At 35.1% G+C, this 14,627-nt stretch overlaps 1 protein-coding gene across 2 annotated transcripts in view; it reads right to left on the bottom strand.

Moving 5' to 3' along the window:
* LOC129745489 (ankyrin repeat and BTB/POZ domain-containing protein 2) overlaps positions 1–14,627 on the bottom strand; it is a 394,509-nt gene that overhangs the window by 42,894 nt on the left and 336,988 nt on the right. Inside the window, exon 1 of one of the 2 annotated variants that reach the window (XM_055738597.1) lies at positions 14,070–14,156. The exons of the other annotated variant lie outside the window; for it this stretch is intronic. The gene's annotated coding sequence lies outside the window, so the exon portion shown is untranslated. Of the gene's footprint in view, positions 1–14,069; positions 14,157–14,627 lie in introns of those variants that run through there. 2 annotated transcript variants of the gene reach the window in all.

Here is a 14,627-nt window from a genome sequence, read left to right as displayed (position 1 = left end):
AAAGATGTAGAGAGTTAATCAGTCCAAAAGCACCAAATTTGTTATGGGATTGTATTTTGATAAGAGTTTTGTCTCTTTAATTATTTGGGACTCTTTTCTTCTTGCAATGAGTGAGATAGGAAGAGAAGACGTTAACATCATACATTTTTGTTGCACATCAATAGAATTAGTCATACGAAAGAAACCAAGTTTTGTAGAGGAGGGTTTTCGAAATGGAAAAATGTTTCTATGCTTATTCGGGAACTGGGAATAGGGGGGCTCTCATTCAATTTTTTTCATAACTCCAGAACATTTAAAGCAAATTATATACGGAAAATAAAATTTAAGACTCCTCCTTTCTTTTCAGTGGGGAGATCCACCCATACTTTTTTTATGATAACTCGAGAAATGATCGAGCAAACTTTGCATAGGAGGGATTGAGGTACGAGAAATTTTTTTTTATGATAAAACAGGGGTTCTCTCATAATTTTACTTTCAATGACTTTGAAAGTGATCAAGCAAATGGAATAAAATTTGGCTTGGGAAAATAATGTTCAACTTAAACATTTATTGTGGCAGAATAACGAAGAATTGTGGAAAACAAATTTTGGGACAGGTTTTGAAAATAGAAAAGAGTATTTGAGCAAATGAGAATCAATCTCCTTTGTTAAATTTCCATCACTCTCCCCCCCTCTTTATGAGGCGGTTCTTCCTACGGCCCTGAAAGACTAAATAAACATGAACAGCTCAAAATTAACATTTAAAATTCTGTAACAAAATGGGAATCGAACCGATTACCGTTTTATGACGCTAACAGCTACGCCATCACGGCCTACTGACACTACCTGTGAAAAGTAAGTCTGCCAAATCAAAATCGATGTCTGATACATATGATACATAACAAACATACATAGATATGATTTAGCTTAAGTATTCCTGCAATAGGAGTTTTTTTCAAAATTTACCCAAACAGTTTTTTTTTAATTGAAATTAAGTTTACAAAACTGGTTTATAAAAAAACAGACAATGAGATGCTAGATTTTTATCCTTCCAAAGCCGTTCGCAAAATATCTGTTTCTGGGAAATTTGCGGTTGCAGTTTGATTTTGTTCTTCTGGCTGTAAATGTTAACCGATTTTGATGATGTTATATTCATTGTGTAGGTAATTTATTCTAATTACTCAAAATTTCAAAATAAAGTCGATATTTATTACCAGGTTATAAAAAACTAGTTCAGAAAGTAAAAAGTCTGCAAAATCAATTTTATTTTTAAAATAGTCATAACTTCTGACAACTTTTCTGTATTTAAGTGTTTCATTGATCTGGATTCTGAAATCATCAAGAATCCATCTTTTTGACAATGTATGGATATGTTGGGGTCCAATGAAAGTTTTGACCGCTATCTCAGATCTTTCGGTAGAAAAAAATCTTACTTAAAAAAAACAACATCCAGTTTTGGCTTTGCTTAGCTGTATTTCATTTACCAATGAACCGATTTTCAAAACTCAAATTTTAAATTTTTGCCGTTAATTTGATAATAATTTTCATAGAACATACTTGGTCTGTCAAAACTCCCAGTTCTTCAATATATTGGAATAATGATAAAGAGGTTTGTAATGTGCGCTTCGGGTAATATTGACCCGAACAGCTTTGGAGAGTTAAGTTCAAAATTAACCTCGTTATTTTACACATGAGAAACAAACAAATGAAGTATGTAACAAGTTTCTGCAGTGCAGTCGTTTGATAAATCGTCCGTATAATGCGAAACCTTAAAATTATGTGCTGCTTACTAATAGACGACTGTTGCAAATTTCAATTTGCCGGTTTGGCAGAGACGAGTAATGGCTGTCATTTTCAACTCACATATGGGATGTTTGTTACGGTTGTTGGCAGATTAGGCGCTGCTGGATGGATGTTATAGGAAAAATGTACAATTTAATTTGAACGGGCTAGATTTGGCTCATAAATAAGAAACTTTCTATGTTTCTGTCAAACCAGCTTTTCCCATTGAGTAATCTCAACTAAACTAAAAGAATATTCTTCGACATCGATATTTTACGATTTTTGTTAATATCTTTAACCTAGATCTGCTCGATTGACATCAACTCTCGTGGTACTCCAAATCAATTTTCAACATTTATGTGACTATTAAATTTGCATAACAATGTGTTTCCAGCCGGTGATATTCTCCCTCGAAAAACCGTTGATGTTCGAGACTTGCATGCTACCACTTCTAAACTGTCTGGTAAATTGGCCGGAAAGAGACCCTTAGAAAGGGGCAGGCCCCCGACACCGGATGGGAGCTTATTATTACCCGCTCTAGCGTCCACCGGCAAATCGACCGACTTACGGACAGGCCCAGAAGCAACCGAGACAGCTAGCCAGTCAGCCATCCCAATGTCCGGTAGTTTCTTAATTGGGTGGAACTAAGACACAATGGCTGAAAACCCATCTTGGACACGTGTGTGTCCCCACAGTTCGTTTCCCAAAATCTGTGCTACTGACGCCGGTATTAAACGCATAGATGCATGCATTTCACATGCGAGGAACTGAAAAAAACCCAAAAACTATTTATCAGAGTCTACCAAGTTGGAAGTTTGGGGTTGATTGATTTCGACCGAGCCGTTTTTCCATTCGATGCACTTCAGCAGAAGGGAGGAAAACCGATTCTCCCTACCAATTTCTGTAGCGAAATAGGTTGATTGGTGGGGGTATGTCATTGAAGATGGAAATGAACGGTCCCTCAATGACGGTGGCGTTTAATTGAAATGTGAATGTCATCCAAACTCTGGCAGGCGCCGACAGACCCCAAATGATGAATGGACAGCGAGTGTTGGTTCATTTAGGAAAAGAATGTTAACCTCATTTGCTAGGGTTGTTGATTGATTGATGCGGTCGATTGTGAATGTGTGCCTGTCTTAACGTACGTACATAGATGGAAATTAACTCTTCTCTTCTTCGATCTGTACCTTTTTGGTTTGGCACCCTCTGTGATTTACTCCATCATTTGTTTTTGGTACTTCTGTTTTAAGGCAACAACTTACCAACTTAACTTGCCAACACAGAAACTAACGGTTGCCCAAAATTGATTTGTTCTCTCATTAAGACTCGTCGATAATTGCTGTATTGTATATTTATCGGAATGCAGCATTCTTCGGATACCGTTGCTCAGAGCTCAGATAACAAGCACATCGCATTGGGCTTGGGCGTATCTAGCGAGGACGTTAGCATGAATAGAAAATTACGTCAATTTCGATGAATGAAATTGTGTTGACCTTTTCCGTGAGATTGAAGTCGCTTAAAAAATTCTCAACCGGTGTTTTTCGCGCCCTATCCCATAGTTGATTCTGATAAATGTGTCAATGTTTCATGAATGGGCATTGGCACATTACATCTTTTGACCCATATTGTATTGACTCTCTGGTTTTCATACTCAAACCGCCTCTTTTGATAAAATTTCTAGGTCAGCGCCCCCTGAACAGTTTTTTTTAAATCCTAAGAACAAAACTATCATTGGGATCATAGCCGTAGGAACGGGGGGTGTTTTGGGGCTTAAACCCCCCATGAGGTTCCAAAGAATGTCAAGCAAAATGTTCTTCTCTAAATTCAATATTTAAAATTCATAATAAAATTTGGATGAACGACTTAAGTTAATCAAGAGTAAATTCGTGTCTGTTACCGGACTGTGGAATCTGTAGCCAGTTTATAATTCTTGATTTTCTGTTTGGTTCATCATTGGGACAAAATCCTGATCCGAATCTTGGTTTTGCATTTAAAACTAAAATGAGATTAATTTTACATGTTTGGAATTTACCATTTGAGAATATTGAAAAAATATTCAAACTAACAAACCGATATTTTTAATTTGGATTTCAAATTTTTACTCTCAATTCTTATGCCGGATTAGAAATTTAAAAAGTTCCATAATGGTGATCCAGAAATAAAATATCAGAGTTTCACCATTCGGAATTTTCAGTCAGATTCACTAGTTGAATTACAAATAAATAATTGAAGTAAAAATTAAAATAGAAAATCAAAGATTCAAAATTCAAATAAGAGATTTCTGGTTAAGAATTCTATCTGTTCTGTTCATAATTATTGGAAATTTTTGTTTGGACTTTATATTCAGAAACCAATTTTATAGTACAGGAATTCAAAATTTGAATTTAGGTTCAAAATGGATTTGAAATTAAAGTTCAAAATTGCTCAAAACAAAACACAAAACAGGTTAAAACTACTGCAGTGAAAAAAATCTGAAAGTATCGAGTTTACAAGAGTTTGAAATAAATCTGATTTGAACCCCAAACAAGTTTTTCTTTCGAATAAAGCCTTCAAGAGCCCACATTTATTATATTAAGCTTCTTAAAAACCAAACACATTTAGGACTTATTTTCGAAAGTAATGATTTGAAATGAATAACTATTAATTTAAAAAAACTTAAACCCGAATAATGAGATACTCTTAGTACCACTTTTTTACTATTCTTTATGAATGCATTTTCAAACAAAATTATTCTAGGAAAAATTTTGCCACCAAATCCCCCCTCTGAGGTATTTCTTTTCACGGCCCTGATTGGGATGGTTTATTAACCCAAAAAGTCAATGGAACTTTTATCTTTAGATTTTACATGATTTTTGCCAAAGCTTAGGGTACCCTGACTAAAAGATCAAGTCTTCTTTAAATTCCAAAATATCACTTTTTTTTGTCCCATGAAAACAATTCTAGTTCATCTACGGGTTTATGTAACGATCTAACTGTAGCAGCATATAAACTTGGAATTACACACTGTCAGAAACTGCAAAAGACGGCGATCTACAAAATTTTCCAAAAAGATATCATGAAAATTAGAAAAAGGCATCATGTACTCCTTTCTCCCCTATGGTATTGAATTCATTGCACAGTTTAACCATCTTGGGAATGAAAATATTATTATTATTCATCTAAATAAGAGAATTGACTAAGCTTTCTTTCTGCTCACAACTTGTTTTTGAATGTGGATACTACACTTATACAATGTATCTGTTTGTACTTATTGACTTTAAATTGTACTTTATACTATATCAATTAAACGAAGCAGTTTTTTAATTAAATAAAGGTAAGAAATCGTGATTTAGAAAAAAAAAACATGAAAAAGTTTTTGTAAAAAAAATTTCCCTTAAATATGCACAAGTTGCAATGTATGGAGGACTTAAAGGCATTATTATTATCGTCTTAGAAAAAACTACATCAAATTCTGAGATGACATATTTTGGGAAATAGAAATTTAGTTTTTGAAATGCATTTATGTTGTGTAGTGTATGTTTAAAAAAAAATCATTTTTTTTCTAAGATATTCACAAGTTGCAATGTATGGACGATTTGTAGGCATTATTTTTACCATTTTAAGGTACATTTACACCTCTTGTGAACGTGAAAATGGAAATTTCAATTTCGTTTGCAATGAATCGCATACGATAGTTTCAAATTTTGAGACTCGCCTGGGCATCATTGATTTATACCTGTAAGAAGCGCTCCTCAACGAATAAATGTGAACGGAGATCTTGCGAACGGCAGGAGTACTTTGTAATAAAAAAAAGAGACGAAAATAATTGGAAAATTTTAACCGATCGGTTCTTAATTTATTTATTGCCGACTTTTTAACAAGAGTAAAAAATGGCTTATTTGTTTAGTAGTGATTTATAAAGTTTTTAATATATATTTTTAAAAGAAACAAATTGCTTGTGATGAAAAATTTATCTATCGTACAGCTAGCTAGTCCTTCATTGATAAATACTGAATTTGAGATAACTTCAAATTTATAATTATAAACTTGAAATTAAAATTCATGTCTTCACAGATAGCGGCTTTTCTTTAATCAATCGTTTTCAAAGCTTTAAATGTTTTTAAGAAGAACAATAGTTTATTTTTGTTTCTTTTTTTTTCTCTAAAATAAATTTGAATTTAAATTTGAACCCTGGTTCGACTAGTTCTGGGCTAGAAGTTGGTCACTTTTTAGTAACTTTGTAACTTCTTTTTGAGCTGGTCACACACCAGTTACTTTTTTGAAATTTGATCACTAAAGTCACTATTTTTAACAATTTAAGTACAAATGACTTAATATTTCCTTTAAAAACCTCTATCGCAAATCTACTGAATATCATTTTACAGGTCAGACTCGATCACCCGTTAACGCGAATATCCGTGTCTCAATTATTTGTTTGAGGACCAATTTATCCATCCATGTGTTTTCGTCAACGTTCATGTTTTGTCTTATTCTATTAAGTATTATTTGAATTTATCCTAATACTTTTTTTAAATATAATTTTAACGTGTTATTAAGCATTTTGTTCAAATAGGTAATTTTTATCAAATTTCGAATGAACGTTCATGAGCTCTAAATTTGAAATTTTATATTCGCGAATATAAATTGGTACACCATTTTTTAAGGATTGAAAATTTTATAACTTTTCCATTAGTCCAAATTTTAAATACATTTAAAAGTATTGCATCTGTTTTCGCTATATTTTTATAATGTGTTTCAAAATTTTTGTGTCTTCATTATATAACTGATTTCTAATTCTCAGTTTTGAATTTATTATCCTCAATTCAATTTAAAATCTACAAAAATTTGAATGTTTCGAAAATTTCGACAAAAAGTTCATTAGAAAGTTTAATTTAAATAATTTATAAATTAGCACAAAACAATTATATAGCTCGGTTCCAGAGTTAAAAAACAGATCAAAATGTTTTTTAGAACAAAATTTCAAATTGTTCCTGCAAACCTTAAAGTTAAGATTTACTCATAAAAACGTAACTTTATAATTTTGCAAGAAATTGTGAAGTTTTTAACCAAAACGAATCTTTACAGAACTCAGGACATGTGGAATAAAAAATCAAAATTTGCTCAGTCTGATGCTATGTGATAAACTATGTTTTCTTCTTTCCATGAGGTTATGATTTTTTTTTATAAAAAGCGTCTTAATCCTCTTTTGCATAAATACATTGACTATGAATCCGTTCAGAAAAAAATACCGCCAACGGAAATAACTTTATTGTTCTCCAACTAAACAATTTATTTAAAAAAAAAACGTTTTTTCAATAGTTTTTTATGTTTAAATAGTATAATAAACGAGAATTCTTTTAAAGGTTTTATAATTGCTAATTGATTTTTTGTTGCATTAAAATTGTTGGAATTCTTTCACAGTACTGACTTATGCCAGAAAGAGTGAGCAAACTTCGAGTACATACATGGGCTCGTTTGCAATAAAGGGTTGAAATATTCAGAATTGGCAAATTTATCATTTGATTTTTTGGTTGAAATTTCAGATGCCCTATTGATGTAATTTTTTACTTGATGGGGTCACTAATTTTGCCCTAATTTCAGTTTAAAGTAACTATTTTGCCCTACTTTTTTGCCTCAGGGTCGCTTTTAGCCCTGCTAGTTTCGATCAAAACAGTGGTTAAATGATCTGTCATTTACCGATCGGAACCAATTTCTATCTGTCATTATACAAACCTGATACTAATTTTGGAGGATTGATCGATTTGACATTTCTCTGCGGAATATTTTTTCACTGTGGTGAGTTCACGATAGCGTTCGTGTCCGAGTTCACAAGAACTTTAAACCAGGCTTTAGAAAAAAAGTTCACCAAATTCTGAGATGGCAAATTTTTAAATGTTAGTCTAGATAAGTTTTGGAAAAACTAAGTATGCCAAGTTGCTTCACTAGGTAAGATCTTTATGCCCACAAAGTTTCATTGAATTCTGGGAGGGTCATGAAAATTTCGTGTCGATTTGGCGTGAAATTCGTCTCTTGTATAAATTTTAAAAATAAATATTCGGCACATCTCTACTTTTAACATTAATGCTTTCATATGAAATAATGAATGGTTTATTTTAATCGTAAGTTCAAGTTTTTTTTTAAGTAGCTTTTCCCTTGAATTTGATCGATAAACTATTTTACCAACTGGAACAATCAAATTTAGATTAGCATTTGTTACAAGTTGTAACAAGTATTTTTTTCAAATGTAGTTGTAAAAATGTACTCTAATACATTTTTACAACTACAAAAAATGCTTTCCGAAATTCGAATATTTTGCTAAAATACTGCTAAATTCCCAAACAAAAGCTGTCTCGAAGTCAGAACATTGAAAGCTTTTGAACATAAATTTTACTTATTTATAATGCGGCTGATTACTTATTTGAACAGTAAGACGCCTCAATTTTCCATCAATTATAATTTTGTTAAATATGCTATTATCTGAAATAAAAAAGTGCATGTTACAATTTCTGACTGCTTTATCCGTTTATTACGAAGATCAAGGCTTTTTCTTTCGAAAAATATTGTCGTTTGTTGTCATACAACAAAATTTAAGCCTACAAAATTCGTTTCTTCGATTATTACTCTGGTCGGCAGGCTTGCAATTTCTCTAACGAGAATCACCGATGTGCTCGGTTTTCGATTCTCGGTAGAGGTAGAGATTCTCTGAAACGCACCGCAGAGATTTTTAGCCGAATCTCTGTAGAGAATCTGTAAATCAACACGACAGAGCTAACACACACTACAGTGAAAAAATGTTTTCACCAAGGAGAGCGACAGCGACGGCAGCTGGCTTGGCTTGTTGCGTTTACCAACACATACGAAGCTGAACCACTCGCCCGAAACATTCATCGTTTGTTGATGCTATTATTATGCACACCGTCGTGTTTGTTTTTGTCTTTGCTTTTTGGTGGCTTCAACTAGTCGGTTCTGTGTTTTCACCGGGGTGCTCTACAGTGACAAATCGTCGCACGCCGGAGCTATTGAACTTGGGTGTGTGTGGCTTTCGAAACCGGGGTGCGAATAATGTGTGGAGAGGATCGAAAAATCTCACCCGGGTGATTTGCAACTAAGGCTGATGTCATGCTGAAGCAACTAGCAACGCGACCTACAACGCAACGTTCACACGACTAACCAGCTCTCATTTGATCTCCATGGAAATCGCGTAGACCTGTCATACTGGTCGCTTTGTGTAGCGCGACCAATCTGATGCCAATGTGTTTAGTAGCGCGACTAGTAGGAAATCCAATAGGAACATTGTTTTTTTCTCGATTTGAAGCAGTGATTCCGGGTTTTAAGCACAATAGTACGAAGATCTGTCCGAACTTGTGATAATAAACTAAAAACTATCTTAATCGGCGAGAAAATTTTCATGAATTCTTAGTTCCGGCAAAAAAAAACAAGGAATTTTGTCGGTTCAAATTTCGGCATTCTTGCAATCCGGGTCGTGATTTGATGAGTTTTTGATGGCTCCGGAAAGAAAGGAGACGATTCAAAGCATTATCAGATGTAGAGAAGTGATGATTTGTAGGGAATTTCAAAGTGACAGGTCGCGCCAGCATGACATACCAATGCAATGCAACGCAATCTTATTGGAACGTTGCGTTGCGTTGCGTTGCTAGTTGTTTCAGCATGACATCAGCCTAACGCACGGGGGTGTTTTTTTCTCCGTTCTCCGTTTTTCTCGGTAGAGAATGGCATCTCTGCTGGTCGGTATTTTGGACCACTAGGTTTCTACACCCTTTGAACCGATTTTGGATCACCCTTAACGGGGGGAGGGGGGGGGGGGGGGGGTTGTAGGGTCTAACACTTTCAAAAAATCGATTTTTTTTATTTTCTTACTGTAAAACATTTCAAGAATGTTGTGTCTAATTTTCAAGTCAATCGAAGCAAAACTGTAAAAATTATAGGCCTTTATCTCCTCCTATCTAATACTGCAAGAAAGCAAGAGCAGAAACTTCAAACGCGTTTTTCTCGAAAGCACATTTTTAAAGTCCGTGGACATCGTCATTTGAAAACTACTTATCCGATTCTTTTCAAATTTGGAACTTATTTTCTATATAGAAAATACCAGACCCCAACGTTTTTCTTTTTTGATTTTTTTTATTTTGGGGAGATTTTACAGGTGAAAAATGGCGGATTTTTAAGTGAAAAATCGTAGTTTTTACTTTAAACAGCCACAAAAATTTCATAAAAATATTTTTAAGTTAAATAAAAACGTTGGGGTCCAGAAAAACATCTATTAAAAATATTTTGCTCTGATTTTTTGACTTCAGATGATTCTGTGCTGAGATACAGTGTCCACCGCAAATCCTGTTTTTTAAAAGACATCCTCGAAAGTGCTCCGTCACCGGCTCATTTTTCAATATTTTTCAACGAAAAAATTACTAAATGTTTTTTTAACAATGCTTTGTATAATGCAAAAAATTTGAATACATTTGTTCGAACGATAGCTCTAGAAAAAAATCGTGAAAATGGTGTTTTTTTTTATACCCGTTAGACCCTACCCCCCCTTAAAATAAATAAGTGTCATTTTGTAAATTTTGCTGTATTCACGACAGCGATTAATGCGCAATTATGCGAATAATTCAGAAAATATTTTCCTTTGCTATTGTTGTGGTCAAGTTTGGTTGTTCACGTTGATTCATTCCTGAACTAACTTTCTTAAACTTTTCTTCAGTCTCTATTTAGGTACACGAAATTTGTTCTGTAGTGTTGAATACTGGCCAGTTGGCTTATCTTTAGGATCAATTTTTAGAACACAATCTCCCCAGGCGACCCAATGATGAGTAAAGAAAGTCTGTAATCATCAACTCCGTGACATCAATTGATGTATTTTGATTTCCAAAAGCTTAGTGAAATGCGAAGTGAAAGCTTAGTGGTTTGGCTTCATTTCTGTAGAAAACATAGATTCAAAAAAGAAAAAAAATGTACGAGAATTACTCGATCTTTTTAATCATCTGGATATCATTTTTTTTTCGCTGAAAAAAACACAAAAGTTCAGTTTTGTCTTCGAAGCAACTTTTGTTTCACAAAAAAATTATCATTGGAGTTGAGTTTTCAACAGTTTTTTTTTCTTTAAAAATTGCATAACCACAGGGGCTGAAAACTAGATTTTTTGAATTTTTTCACTTGTAATATTTTAGCATTTCAACATTTTTCTCCTTAGTTTTGAAACATACTAAGACTATCTTATAGCTATAGTTGAATATAATTTTTTGTTAAAATTGTTCTACTATTAATTGAGATACTTCAACTGTTACAAAAATAAAACTCATTACATATTTGCCGATTTGTTGTCGTTTTTTTCCCAACATGTAGCATAAAAAATAATGACTTAATAATTAAATTGATGCATGGTCACTTTTTACATGTTTTTAAGCTTCTTCAAGTTGTAGCTTTTGATAACTGCTTATCAATCAGTTGCCCATAATGTTGATCGTTAGATTAATGTGATTTAAAGCACAAAAAGTAAGTTAAAACACTGATTGGCTTGGTTTTATGCCGATTGAAGTGAACCCCGTCTAGAGGCGGGTTTGGGCTTTAGCGAGTTGATTAAATATAATAATGCCAAAATTCCAAACTCCATTTTAAATAAACGTTTGAAATAGTGTACAAATTCTTTTCATATCGTCGTACAACGTCTTACGTTCATGAGCGTTTAACAGCAAGTATAATATCCTATAGTATAATAATATGTTGAGTCGTCCAAAATGCGTCCATAAAGAATTAAGTAGGACCTATTTTCGACATGGGTCAAATTGCTATCGATACAAGTTGTTTTTGGTTCCTCGAGGTTGCAAATTAGTTTTCAAGTATTTTTTCCTAGCTGTGAACATGTTTGTAGTTGTTAAATTCATCAAAGATATGCATAAAACTTCTTGAAATTTGATTCCAAAAATGATACGTCCTCCTGAAATGGGATTTATTCGGCCCAACTGTGAAAATTCATATCTTTATTTACAATTTTCTGTCCCTTATCATTTTATTTAAATAGAATGTTAGATATGATTAGAATTATAAGAAGTCGCTTTAACTATATTTATTCAAAATTAAAATTATTTTTGAGGGAAATATTGGAAAAAAGTTAAAAGGTGGTCCAAAATATGAACCGGTTCCAGAATAAGTCCGTCCCTACATATCGTTCGAAATTTCATAACCATTTTATGACCCTGCGTTTACACGACTCAGTCGAATATGGTTAAGCGCAATGTTGTACCTTTTTCATCTACCTATCTTGCGCCCACAGTAGGCACCGATCAGTAAAGTGTAAAGTGATGTAGGGGAGAGTGGGGTATCGTGGGCCATGGGGAAACGTGGACAACTCTAAATATCTCGGATATGTGATGATATAAGAATCTCAATCCAACTGCCATCGTGGGCGCTCTACGCAAACATATATTTCCATATGTTGTTTTCTTGTGTACTCATCATGTGATTCTTGTATTTAACTTGCCTAGAAAAATGTACATACACAATTAAACAAGCACCTGCTAATTTCATCGGGGGAAGACCTAAAGTACATAATAATAATATGCTCATATGCTGATGACTGTAGCTTTGTCTAGCTCTTTCGCATGGAAAAGGAATTTTTCATAAGTAATAGTCATCTAATCGTAACAAATTTGAAATTCACCTAATAATTTATAAAATTACAGTTTTGGGTCAATTTATTATTTTTGCATGTTATTTGGTCGTTTTGAATTTGGTGGCCCGCCATTCCCCTCCATTTTTCAAAATCAGAAAAAAAAATCTTTTTAAAACAGTCAGAACTCTGGGAAAAAATATATTGAAGAATAAATTAAATTGCCAAATGAAACGTTGAAAATGTAGAAAACCATAACATTTATATTTTTATTTTAACTATTATAATAAAAAAGTTATGGATCAAAGAAAAAAAAAGTGGCGCATGATACCCACCTCATCCTACCTTACCGGTTGCTGGCATTTGAAAATCGATTCAAAGTGTTTCCATAACACTTTTTGTGCATTTAAAAATATCTTCAAGAATAACTTTTCCAACTTAGAAACAGTAATGCGTTCAAAAAGATAATTCTTGCATTTTAATGTTGGTCCATTTCCGCTCCATCAGCTTTCCACATCATAGTGTAACCCATCTATTTCCATCGATAGAAACCGATTGAAATTATGACATTACCATTACCGGACGCAGTTGCTTTAGACCCTTAGAACAGCTTAGACATCCGACTTGCTGCATTTGCTGCTGATCGCCACCACCATTTCAAAGTCTAGAACATCACTTGCAGTTATCTAAATAGTATAATCACAACTGCTTCTCTCCGTTCGCTCGCCAAATCGAGGGGTTCATTATGCATCAATCACTGCATCGTCCGTCGTCGCACGTAACATGCACACATCCGCTGACGCTAACTTTATAATTCAATTTAGGTGACCGACAGATCTCTTACACTTTGGAGCACTCTTGAGCACTCGAGTGTTGTTGGGCCCGTTCAGTTTCCACTCAATTAGGCACCCATAGGCACAGGAAATTCACCCGGTTCATATTCCAACATTGAAGCTGAAGTGGTGCGCCTTTCAACACGACACTATCGTTAGAAGTTGATCTATCTTTTCCCGACCCACACACTCCAGCACTCGACCAAACCGGGATCAGTTCTTTGGGTACTTTGATCTAGCACTAAAAATTTGTTTGGCTGCTGTTGTAGAACCCCTCCCCCCTTTTTCCGATCACTTCCAGTTGGTGTTTCGTTCCTCCTGAATTTCGACATTGACCATGTTCGTACGATGGACGTTGGTCAGTTGGATACAACATGCACTTTTGGACATCCACAGGTCCGCCCTTTAGCCGCAGGGCGAATAAGTGGGCGTTTTCAGAGGAACACGCGAATCGAATCGCGCGGTAAGTACTCCTTGGTTTTGAGGCACTATAGCATGACCAGATGGTTATCTGCCCATGTGTGTCTCTGCAGCACTGCACCCTGCTTCACGATTATGGCACAAAAATACACACGCGTATGGACCCCCTAATTATCCCCGAAAGGAGATCGCGCCGTCTCGAACGTGATCGCCACACATCGAGTCCATCAGCCAATGACCTTAGAGCACCGCCAAGAACACTTCCCACCCTCCTGCCGTGCAACGAACCAAAATCTATCTAAGGTCCTCTCGATCAATCACGCTTCGGGGTGATCATTAGCCACCCAGTCCAATCACAATTTGGCGCTAAGAGATGCACTGATTAGATCAATTTCGAAAGAAAAATCAAACCAAAGGGTCCACCGATGGACCAACGCCAATGGGTACCCCTTATACCGTACACACAGGTTCCGACTGCTATAGCTAAAGCCCAAGAAAGCGACCGTCTCCACCGATTTTGTGTTGCCAGCGCTGAAGTCCAACTGGTACTGTGAACCACAGATTGTAATAAATTGTTGGCTTGTGGTTTTGGTCCCACGATGGGGTCTAGCTAAGCTAAGCCCACCAAGCTCCCCAAACACGGAAAGCCTCGGCTCCGGAGTTTGGCATTAGCTCGCCGTTTGTTTGTTTACCTATACGCCTCGGTTGCGGTTTAGACGTGGTGAGACCCCTCAAGTGAGCCTCTCTCTCGGAGAATCTCTGCCGGCTAAGCCTTGGCGAAGCCTACAACATGCTCTCCTCTCTTAAAAAAAAGATGCGCATCTGGATTTTCTCACAACAAAACAAAAAAAACGGAGCTCAGAGACCCCAAGCCGAACGAATTCTGTTCAACAGACCGAAAACAGGTGCAGGGGTCGGCGTGTGAGATTGTTCGTTGGCCCCAACCGAATCCCTTTTGGAGTTTTGAGTTTACTTCACTATATTGGTGCCAATACTGGGGAAAGGGGAAATTTA

This window comes from Uranotaenia lowii, chromosome 2 (assembly GCF_029784155.1).
Source record: "Uranotaenia lowii strain MFRU-FL chromosome 2, ASM2978415v1, whole genome shotgun sequence".
Lineage (NCBI taxonomy): Eukaryota > Metazoa > Arthropoda > Insecta > Diptera > Culicidae > Uranotaenia > Uranotaenia lowii.
Note: the sequence above shows the minus strand (reverse complement) of the source record. Positions and strands in the feature narration are given on the sequence as shown.